Below are 10,206 nucleotides of genomic sequence, written 5' to 3'. Positions count from 1 at the left end.
CTGTTCATGGCTTCAGAACTCACTGATTTTTAAGCACTAAATAATATCCCATTACCTGCATGTGCCACCCTTTATTCACCCATTCTCCTACTGAAGGACATCTTGGTTGCTTCCAAGTTTTGGAAAATTTGAATTATGGATGTATGTTGAAGGTAAGCTTAACAGGGTTTCCAGACACTTTAGATGGTCCATGAGCAATGATTTGAAGAGAACACCCAGGTATTTGGCCAGTGTAACTGAAAGAGTAGAATTCAGTAGTTATCACAATTGTTAGCGCTTTAGCTTTGTGCCAAAGTGGGATAAGTATTGTATGCTTAGCCCTAGGCAGTGAATGCTGTGAATATTTTCATTTTACAAAAGGAGAACTCAGGTAAGTTGCTTACTTGCGCAGGATCCCACAAGTCCACTTATACCTGGTTCCTGAGACAGTAAATATTATATAAAAATTGAGTTCATGTGAACCTGCTCCTCAAACAGGAGCCATTCAAAATATGCTGATACAAGTGAAGATTTTTTGTGTGTAAGGCAGAAGGTGAGGGCTCACCAGGGTGTATGTGCCATTTAATCTTTATTGTGAGTTCAATCCGATTAACAAACTCCCTGCAAAGTGACTGGATTATGAGGGTATTAACCTCATCAGTAGGTTAACCCATTGATGGGTTCACAGCTGAATGGGGAATTTGAAGGTGGGGCCTAGTTGGAGGAAGGAGCTCATAGGCACATGACCTTGGGAACCATGACTGGGCCCTGACCCCTTCCTCTCTGGCTCTCTTCACTGCCTCCTGGATGCCATGAGCTGAGCAGCTTTCTTCTGGCATGCTCTTCCACGATGATGCTTCTTCCTCAGAGCCAGCCTGCCATGGACTGAAAACTCTGAAACCATAAGCCCAGACAAACTTTTTATCTTTTGAGTTGTTGGTGCCTGGTATTTTACTTACAGTGACGGAAAGCTGACCAGCGCAGTATATTTGCAGAGAAATCAATGTTACTTTCTGAGGCTTCCTGGGAGACACTGGATGGCCACTTCTTGGTGACAATGTGTCAATGTGCTGTCGTCCGCATGCACGTATTCTAATTCCCATAAAGTGCTGGGCTGTCACACAGAGCCTAGCACACACTGGGTGCTCTGTCAACTCTGGCCATCAGTTTAGAGAGGCAATGACTGCTTGTATTCTGAAATGCTGCCTGTCCATTTTCCCTATTGATTGCACAGAAAGTATGAAATTTCTTCTATGATTCCTTTGAGTGAGTATGAAAGCTGTAGCATCCCATCCATCAATTGTTCTCAGGAGCCATTCCCCTGACTAATCTAAGACACGGCCATTTCTATCACTTTAAGGGAAAATAAGAAAAATCAGAGCAATAAAAACTACAGTTATTTAACCTAACACACTCTCCTTTTATCTGAGATGTGTGTGTGTGTGTGTGTGTGCTAAAAATGTTTACTATGAAATGATCATGAAAATAACTAGACATAGGATTTTCAGGATAAGCCTACTTAGTAGAATGAGGGTTTTGCAACCCCATACCAGCTCCTCCTTTTTTGTTGTTGCTGCTGCTGCTGATGGTAAAATTATCAGTGCATGAAACAGAAATTTCTGGGTACCATCAGTATTAATCAATATAAACTCAGTTGTGTGTCAGCCTCAAATGTAGGCTGTATGGTCCAGTGTAGAATGATCCAGAGTTAAGATAAGTCATCTTCATCACCAAGCACACTGTCCACGAAGCACCTAGCACATAGTCCCCTGGGATGGGCAGACATCATCCAGACACAGAAACATGGAATGCACAATTCTCCTCCACTGTGAATAAGACCACAGCCAGAGCTCCTCTAGTCACATATTGTCACACCAAGTGTGCACACTTTGCAGAATTTGGGCTGTGAATTTACTGTTCCCAACCTCTTTGTGTTGCTGTGGGAGCTGAGAGGAAGGAAAGGCGAATTAAGTTCAGTACCAGCCAAGGGTAAGGATTTGAGCCAGCACACCAGGACCTTGCTGTCCCTGTCTTCCTTCTTCCATCTCATTCACTAGCATTTCCTGCCAGTACCTGAGGAGCCACAGGGTAGGGGAAATGCTGAATAATCATGCTTTGGTTAAAATGCATTGATTACATTTGGCCACATACAGCAAAAGAAAATTTAGAAACAAAAATAACACATCAGCAAAATATTCTATTTCTCTACCTCTAGCCACCTTTCCATTTTCTGACTTTTTAGAAGACATGCTCAGCAAGAGGGCATTGAAGTTTACACGCCTATCCAAAGAAAAGACTGCATCTTAGATCACAGTAGCCATTTCCTCCAAACCACACGGAGAAGTCCATCAGGGAGACATTGCAGACACATGATTCGCAATGCATTAATGATAGATCCCCCAGGAAGGCTCTTCTACAAAAGAAAGTGTGTGTTGTCAAGCTGGCCTGCAAAGACACTTAACTCCTCTTCTCAAATACAAAGCTTCCCAGTTGCAGAAGGGTTCCTAAATTGTTAGTGAGTCACAAAATCAATCTCAGGCCTGATTGCTTGCTTCTCTCCTCAAGTGTTTCCCCCAGTGTAGCAGAGAGTCAAGGTCCCAGGGGGAAACTGTCCAAGATCTCTGACCAGCATGCGTAGCAACCCTGCACTGGAAGCAAGCTCCCTTTCAGATCTGTGCTGCACAAATCAGGATTAATAGTTTTGTTACAGGCCAGACAGGGACAATCTCTTCTGCTCAAGATGAAATGAAACTCTGGATGAACACTTCCTTTTTACTCTTAAGCATAGCAGCCTGGGCTTAGTGACTTGGTTGCTGAAAGTTAAATGCTTTTAAACCATCCCTTGGTGATCTGAGGAGGTCCCCAAAGAGGTATCCTAGGTATCCAGTGTGTCTGTGAGCTTGGCCTCCATGTTATTGCATTGCCTCTTTCTTTTTCCTCCTTTTTCCTTAGCTTCAGATGGAAATGGTGAGACTTCCTGGCTGGTTTTGCCCACCAGGACACAGATACCTGTCTCATCTCCTGATGTTCTGATGCTTTTGATATCCAGGTGGATGGAGGGTCTCAGGATTCCACCAAGAAGCACAGACAGTAGCTTCCCCACACTGCGGCAAGTACCAGAGTCACACCACCACCCCTCAAGGCTTCAGCAGCACTTGGCTGTTCCCAACACCTGTGACCTCAACAAGTCTGCCACAGTAGATATCCATCAAAGCCATCACATGAAGCAAGCCGGAGGTCAGGATCCCTCCCCAGAAAAGAGCCAGATAATATTAATGTTAATGAAAGAACTCCAAAAAGTGGATCATCATGGTGCCTTAGTCTTTCTGAGCTACTATAACCAAACGTCAGAGCCTGGGTAAAAACAATTAAAATTAAGTTCTCATAGTTCTGAGGCTGGAAATTCCAAGATCAATATGCTGGCAGGTTTGGTATGTGGTGAACTCCCACTTCCTGATTCATAGACTGTCTTCATTTCTTTCTCATTGCTTGGAAAAAATACCTGATACTCAGAAGCAAAAGGAAAGTTTTCTTTAGCTCACAGTTTATAGAGGTTTCAGTCCATAATAGCCTGACTTCAAAGTAGGGTTGCATGGTAGAGGGGCACGGCAGAGGAGAAACAGTTCATGGCATGGCAGGTAGCATGCAGCAAGCAGCAAGCCTCCCTTTCCCTTTATATTCTATCCAGGCTACAACCCTTTCAGCCAGTGCCATTCAACTAAGGGGCTCTTGGGCATCCCAGACTTTGGTTTATGACAGAAGACAGTATTTTGTCTTCCGCTGCTCCAGTAACAAATTAATCCTAACACTATGGCTTCTGCAACACACATTACATAGTGTTATGGTTTGTGTCTGGATGTCCCCCCACAGCCTCATGCAGTCATGGGATGGGCTTCTACAGCTTATGATTGATTCCTGGGTATGAGTGCTACAACCGCCCTAGGGCAGGTAGTTTGCATACAGTGTAAGACAGTGAAAGAGGCTGCTTGCAGCTGCCCCTCCCCTTTTTGCTCTGGTTGCTTTTGCTGTCTTCTGCCTCCATGAACCGTTGCCCTCTGCCATGTGCCACCTTGCCTTGGAGCTAGCCGAGTATGGTCTGACACCTCCAAAAACAGTGAGCTAAATAAACCTTTCCTTCCTTAATTTTGGGTGTCAAGTATTTTGTCTCAGCAACGAGAGAAATGTAACCACCACACATAGCAAGCATACTCTTTGGTATCAACTCAAATGAGTTGAAAATCTGTCCACACAGTACTGAGGTTTTATAGCAGTTTTAGTCATTATTGCCAAACCTAGAGTGTGCCATTACATATCTGTCAAAGCTCAGATCAGACATCATCCAGTGAACTGTAATAGAAGAAACCATGGACTTTAGTAAGCAGTAACATTATCAGTTTTTCATTCATGAATTTATTCTGGAGTTTAGAGGCCTTTCTGGACCACAAACCTGCATTCCTTCTAGAAGCTCCAGGGAAGAATCCATTGCCTGGCTCTTTCCAGCTTTCAAAGGCTGCCAGCCCTGCTTGGTTGCTGGTCCCCTTCTTATGTCTTCTAAGCCAGCAGCGCAGTATCTTCAGATCTCTCTGTCTCTCTCCTTCTGGCCCATCCTCACATTTCCTGCCACTGACTCTTATTTCCTGCCTCCTGCCTCCCTTGTACAAAGACTTGTATAATTAGACTGAGGGCTCACCTGGGTAGTCCAGAATAATCTTCCATCTGGAGAGTCTTAATTTAATCATCTCTGCAAAGTCCCTTTTTCCACATAAGGTAAAAGTCACAGGTTTTTTAATTTAGGACTTGGATATCTTTGGAGATCATTGTTCAGGACCAAGGAGCAGCTGGAGCAGGTGGAGGAGAGGCCGGTGGGAGGTGCAGGGAGGAGGGGGAGGGACTGCTGCACGTCCACCCAAACGTCCACTGAGAGTGGGCAGAGCTATCCCTGCTCCCTGCTCACATCACAAAGCACTGAGACCAGATAGAGCAGCGGCAGAAAATCCAAGCAAAAGAAGACCTATTGCTCTGTGCAACCATGAGTTCAACATCTCCCAAAGCTGCACCTCCAAGTACTCTACCGCACCCTCCAAAATCCCAAATCAATTCATTCAAAGTGTAGATTGACTAAAATTCCATAAGAGCTCTCTCTGTGAGCACACACTAAATTCTATTTCTTAAATTTTCGTTGTATACTCCAAAATTTCTGTTACATATATTATTTCATAGCCAGAAAAATACATGTAGTTTTCTAAAGAAATATAATTTTAAAGCACAGAAAGGAGATGTTACTGCTGATGTGGAACCTCATCTCCATGTGACGTTTGCTGTCTGTCTGTGTCTCTTTGATGTTCCTGTGAAATACATTTTTCCTCTATTAGTTTGGGAAGTCCAGAAGGAATTTTAGAAGGGAAAAGAAGAGTATATTGTGATTTTTCAGAGGCCCCTCATGCTCCTTAAATAGCAGGTAGGTTTTGTTGAAGTATCTGTACTTTCAGGCCAGCAATGTTTTGGCTTTTGCAATGTGTTTAATATAAATAAGTGATATGGTGGGTGTCACTTTACATATATGGGAAGGTTCATCATGGTTTCATCACAAGAGCCCAACCAGAGAACAACCCTTTTTTGATCACCAAGAAATAGATGGAAAAACTGTGTCATATTTGATATGGTCTGAATGTTTGTGTCCCCTTCCAATCCATGTGATGAGATGTAGTGGCCTACGTGTTAGTACTCAGGCCTCTGAGGCCTTTGGAAGGTGAATAGGTTATAGGGACTCCAGCTTCATGCTACAATCAGTACCTTGAGTAAAGAGGCCGAAGGAGTTTGCTCATACCTTCTGCTATACGGAGCAACAATGAGGTACCATCTCTGAGGAGTGGCTCTTCACTAGACACCAGATCTACTGGTGTCTTGATCTGGAACTTTCTCACAGAACTAGATGCAATACATTCCTGATGTTTGAAAATTACCCACAATAAAGTATTTTGTTATAGCAGTTCAAACAAAGACAATCTCCACAGAACAGAATACTATACAGGAATGAGAAAGAATAAACAACTGCTCTGTGCAACAAATAAATATATCTCACAGAAAACGGAGTGAAAGAAGCCAGACACAAAAGTCTGCACCATCTGATTCCATTGATACAGGTCTCACAACAGGCAAACCTACTCTGTGGTGGCGGAGTTCAGAACGGTGATTTCCTTTCAGAGGATAGTAACTGGGAAGGGGTAAGAAGGCAGAGGTAGGGTAGTGGCAATGTGCTATTTCTCAAGAAGCATAGTGGCTACACGGCTATATTTATTTTGTATATCTTTGTGTCCTGTATACACTTGCAAAATGTGTATTTTTCTGTGAGGGGGTTACACAGCAGTAAAATGTTGAGTAAGACAAAGAATAAATCAAATTAAACTTTAATGCAAGAATCATGTTTTTATTCTCAGGCATGATATCTAGCCTGGGCTGGGGAGACTGGAGCATGGGCATTCTAGTTCAGAATACTGCGGTAATTAATCACATCTATGGAAAGTGGTAATCATTAACATGAACAAGAAAGAAGGTGACTGGTAAAATTTCTGTATAGACACCATGCAATGTACTATACCGGCTCAATACATTTCCTGTCAGCAATCCGGGACAGCTCAAGATTTACATATGCAGTTACAGGAGGGACAAATAAATATGACCTCGGGGTTCAGGTTGACCAAGATGCCATTCATGGAAAAGACAGCCACAGAGCCTTTCTCACAAAAAACAAGAATTGTTAGTATTGGTTATGCCATTTGTGAGGAAGACAGGCACAGAGCCCTTCTCACAAAAAACAAGAATTGTTGGTACTGGTTATGAAAGTACCATTCTAAAGTGGAAGGTTTACGTCTTGTTGAAGTTGTTTTAAAAAGTGGCCAAAAATATAAGCGATGAAAGGGTAATGAACATCATCAGCTACTGGGGCATCTGCTGTAGTGTCCTGTAATGGGCAGTGAATAAACCAAGAAATGGCCCGTGACAGTGTATGTATGGCCCTACTGACCATGAACAAAGTTATCATCTGCCTACCTGATTCTAACTGGCACAGGACACTCTGGACCTTGCCCACCTTTACTTCTCCTCTGGTGAAGTTCAGGTGGGATGCTGTATTAGTCAACTTTGCATTACTATAGCAAAATACCTGAGATAAGTAAATTATGCAGAAGGAAGGTTCATTTTGGCTTACAGTTTTGAGAGTTTCTGACACTGACCACTTGGCCCCATTGCTTTGGGCCTGTGATAAGGCAGCACAGCATGGCAGATGCACACGGCACAGCAAGCCACTTACACCATGAGCCAGCTAGCAGAGAGAGCCAGAAAGGGGCCAGAGTCCTACAAGGTCCCTCAAAGGCACGCCCCCCAGTGCCTCCCACAAGCCTCACCTCCTAAAGGTTCTGCCATCCACCAATAGCACCATAGCAGGAAGTAAGCTTTAAATGCATGGGTCACGCAGGGGCGTTCCATTAAAGGCCTCTAGGCCTACCCCAGGCTGGGCCAACTGATCCATTTCAGCTCTTTAGCCGCAGTGAATGGCTAGTGGCTGAACACACGGCTCAGGCCAGGTGAGGGTTCTCCATGAAATTTCACTCCACCAGCGAGGAGGAAGTTCTAGAGTACAGCCTGGGCTGCCTGAGGCCATTTTCCAGTGATGCACGGAAGAGACCTGTCTGAGGTAGGAAGGTGTGAGGCCAGCAAAGACAGAAACAAAGCCAAGCAGAAATAATTCAGGAAGGAGCTGATGCCTAACGTGCAGGGGTGCTCCTTCTTGTAGCCTGTCCTTCCTTTCTACATGCTAGACACCAAAATGCGCGGCTCCACAGGTCGGGGCTGCCCGGGGGCGTGAGGGCAGGGCCCCCCCCCCCCAGGGGCGGAAGGTGAGAGGCGGCGATCTGAGAGCGGGGCGCGGGAGCGGTTGCTCTGCCTGGGCTACTGCACCTCGCACCCAGGGCGCAGGTATGGCCCTAGTGACCATGAACAATGCTATCATCTGCCCACCTGATTCTACCTGGCACAGAACATGCCTCTCTTCTTAAGCTACTTTGAATTGAAGCTACTTTGAATTTGGTGATGAAAGGCTTGACAAATACACCAATAAAGATGGAACCAGGAGTACAGTAAAGTATGTCTGAGGGATGTGTAAAGGAGGGATGTGTAAACTCTGAATGCGGCTGATGCTGGCCACCTGGAGTTGCTGCGTGTCCACACTCAGCTGGCCTTGGCTGTGCCGTGTGACGGTATCTAGGCCCCGGGTGTATGTTCTCCGTTCCTTCTTTCACTCTGCTCAGGTTTCACCAAAAAAAAAAAAATCTGCCATCCACCTCAGTACCTTTCTCTCTTTCCCAACCCTCAGTTCTTCTTTACTTCCCAAACATGAATGTCCCAAACCCATGGAATTTTCCCCCAAAATATGAAATTTCTCAAACATATAAACATCTCACAAGCATATGCAGAAGGAAGTAAATTCTGCTCCTAAAAGTTCTGAGAGGCCAGCATACATCCTAGTGTCACTGGCTAGAACAGTGTCCATGTAGCCATACAGATTTGCTTCTAAGCATTAGGAAAGCAGCTTAAACTTGTTCTGCTGAAATTACTGTGTGTTTACCAAATATGCTTTATTCTAAAATTGCTTTGATTCATAAAACAGAAATTGAGAGAAGGGTGTACATCCTGCATTACTGCATTTGTTGCTTGGCCTTATTGTTGATCTGTGTGTGTGTGTGTGAGACACCACCAGACCATACACGCCTGTGAGCACAAATGCCAAGTCTTGCTGAATCTTTGCACTCAGGCTTTAGCACAACTGTTCAGACGAACTGGTGTCTGTGTTTCCCTACCACAGGCAAGCAGTTCTTGACGTTCCATAGCACTTGGCTGGGGGCTGGGGATATAGCTCAGTGGCATAAGCGCCTGCCTGGCAAGTGCAACGTTCTGAGTTCGATTTCCGGTACCGGGGGGTGGGGGAGGAGAAAAAAACCACAGCACTTGGCTTCTCCAAGTGTGATCTCTAGGTAAGCGGTGTTGCACCCCTGAGACAGAAGACTGCAAATGCAGAATCAGGATTTCACCTCACAATGATTGATTTCTAACCCTGGTAGTCTGTATGCACAAGCAAGCTTGAGAGGTACTGCCTCAGACAACAGAAGTTGCAGAAAGAGTATTCAAGACATGGCACACCACAAAAGTCTGTGTAATCCAAAGCAGAATCTGTCAAGGCAGAAAGGCAGCTATTCTGGAGGCGGAGGGCGGTCTTAAGCATGCTGCGAGGGATGTTCCAGGTCACACAGGGGCCGCACGCCAGCAGCAGTGTGCGGCATGGAAGAAACAGAGACAGGTGGGTACCAGGTGAGAGGTGAGGAGGGCTGCAGCCAGAGCGACGGGCTGACCAGCAAGGGGACCTGGATAACCTTTCGGAGACAGGAGCTCATGGGTGGGGGAAGGAAGAGAATTCAGGGGATTACGGCTAGGATCCTGCAGCCGTGAGGTAAAATGACAGTACCTGGGGTCAGATGAGTGAGAGGGGCATGCACCTGGCCTTGCGCCATCTCCTACTGCTCAGAATTTCACGCCTTTTCCTTCTCCCATCTTTAGACTGGGCGATCGCACGACCAAGTTGCAATTTCAAAGCTATGAGGTGCTGTGACTCTGTACCCAGAAAAGATGTGGACTCGTAAAAGCAGACAGCTATCAGCATCTTAATCTTAGAATCAATTGATTCAGTAGAGTGAACAAATAAATTAACAGGGCCACTTCAGTACCTAAATGAATTGGGCTTTAGCCAGCGTCTGCAGGAAGCTTCTGTAAGAACTCAGTAAATGACTTCCATTTGAACACACAGCCCCTGGAGCACTTAATAAGTGCAATTTGGCCGTAATAATGATGATCCACACATCGCGGCGTCACCTATCCAGTTAAGCAAATGTTTCCAAGGAGTGGTGATAACGAGCCAGGACCAGGATGCGTCCCCGGAAGGGGCTCTTCTGCAGTGTGGCAGCTGCAATTCTAAACTGCTGGGTGAGCGGTCTGCTCTTTTCAGGATCTGCATCCCTTCTGCCGGTCCCGCACACAGTGTTACGCGGAAAACAGCAGCCTGGGGTACGGCAGGGCCCTGGAAAGTAGGACTCCCCGGGGAAACCACCGGATCGAAGCAGGTCACCGAGGGCCCGCCAGAAGCTCCCCCTGGCCCGCCAGGGTGCCAGGCGCGCTGCC

The sequence above is a fragment of the Chinchilla lanigera genome, unplaced genomic scaffold, assembly GCF_000276665.1.
Source record: "Chinchilla lanigera isolate Chin_1 unplaced genomic scaffold, ChiLan1.0 scaffold00096, whole genome shotgun sequence".
In the NCBI taxonomy this organism is placed as follows: domain Eukaryota; kingdom Metazoa; phylum Chordata; class Mammalia; order Rodentia; family Chinchillidae; genus Chinchilla; species Chinchilla lanigera.
The sequence above is the reverse complement of the archived record's forward strand: the minus strand, read 5'-3'. Positions refer to the sequence as shown.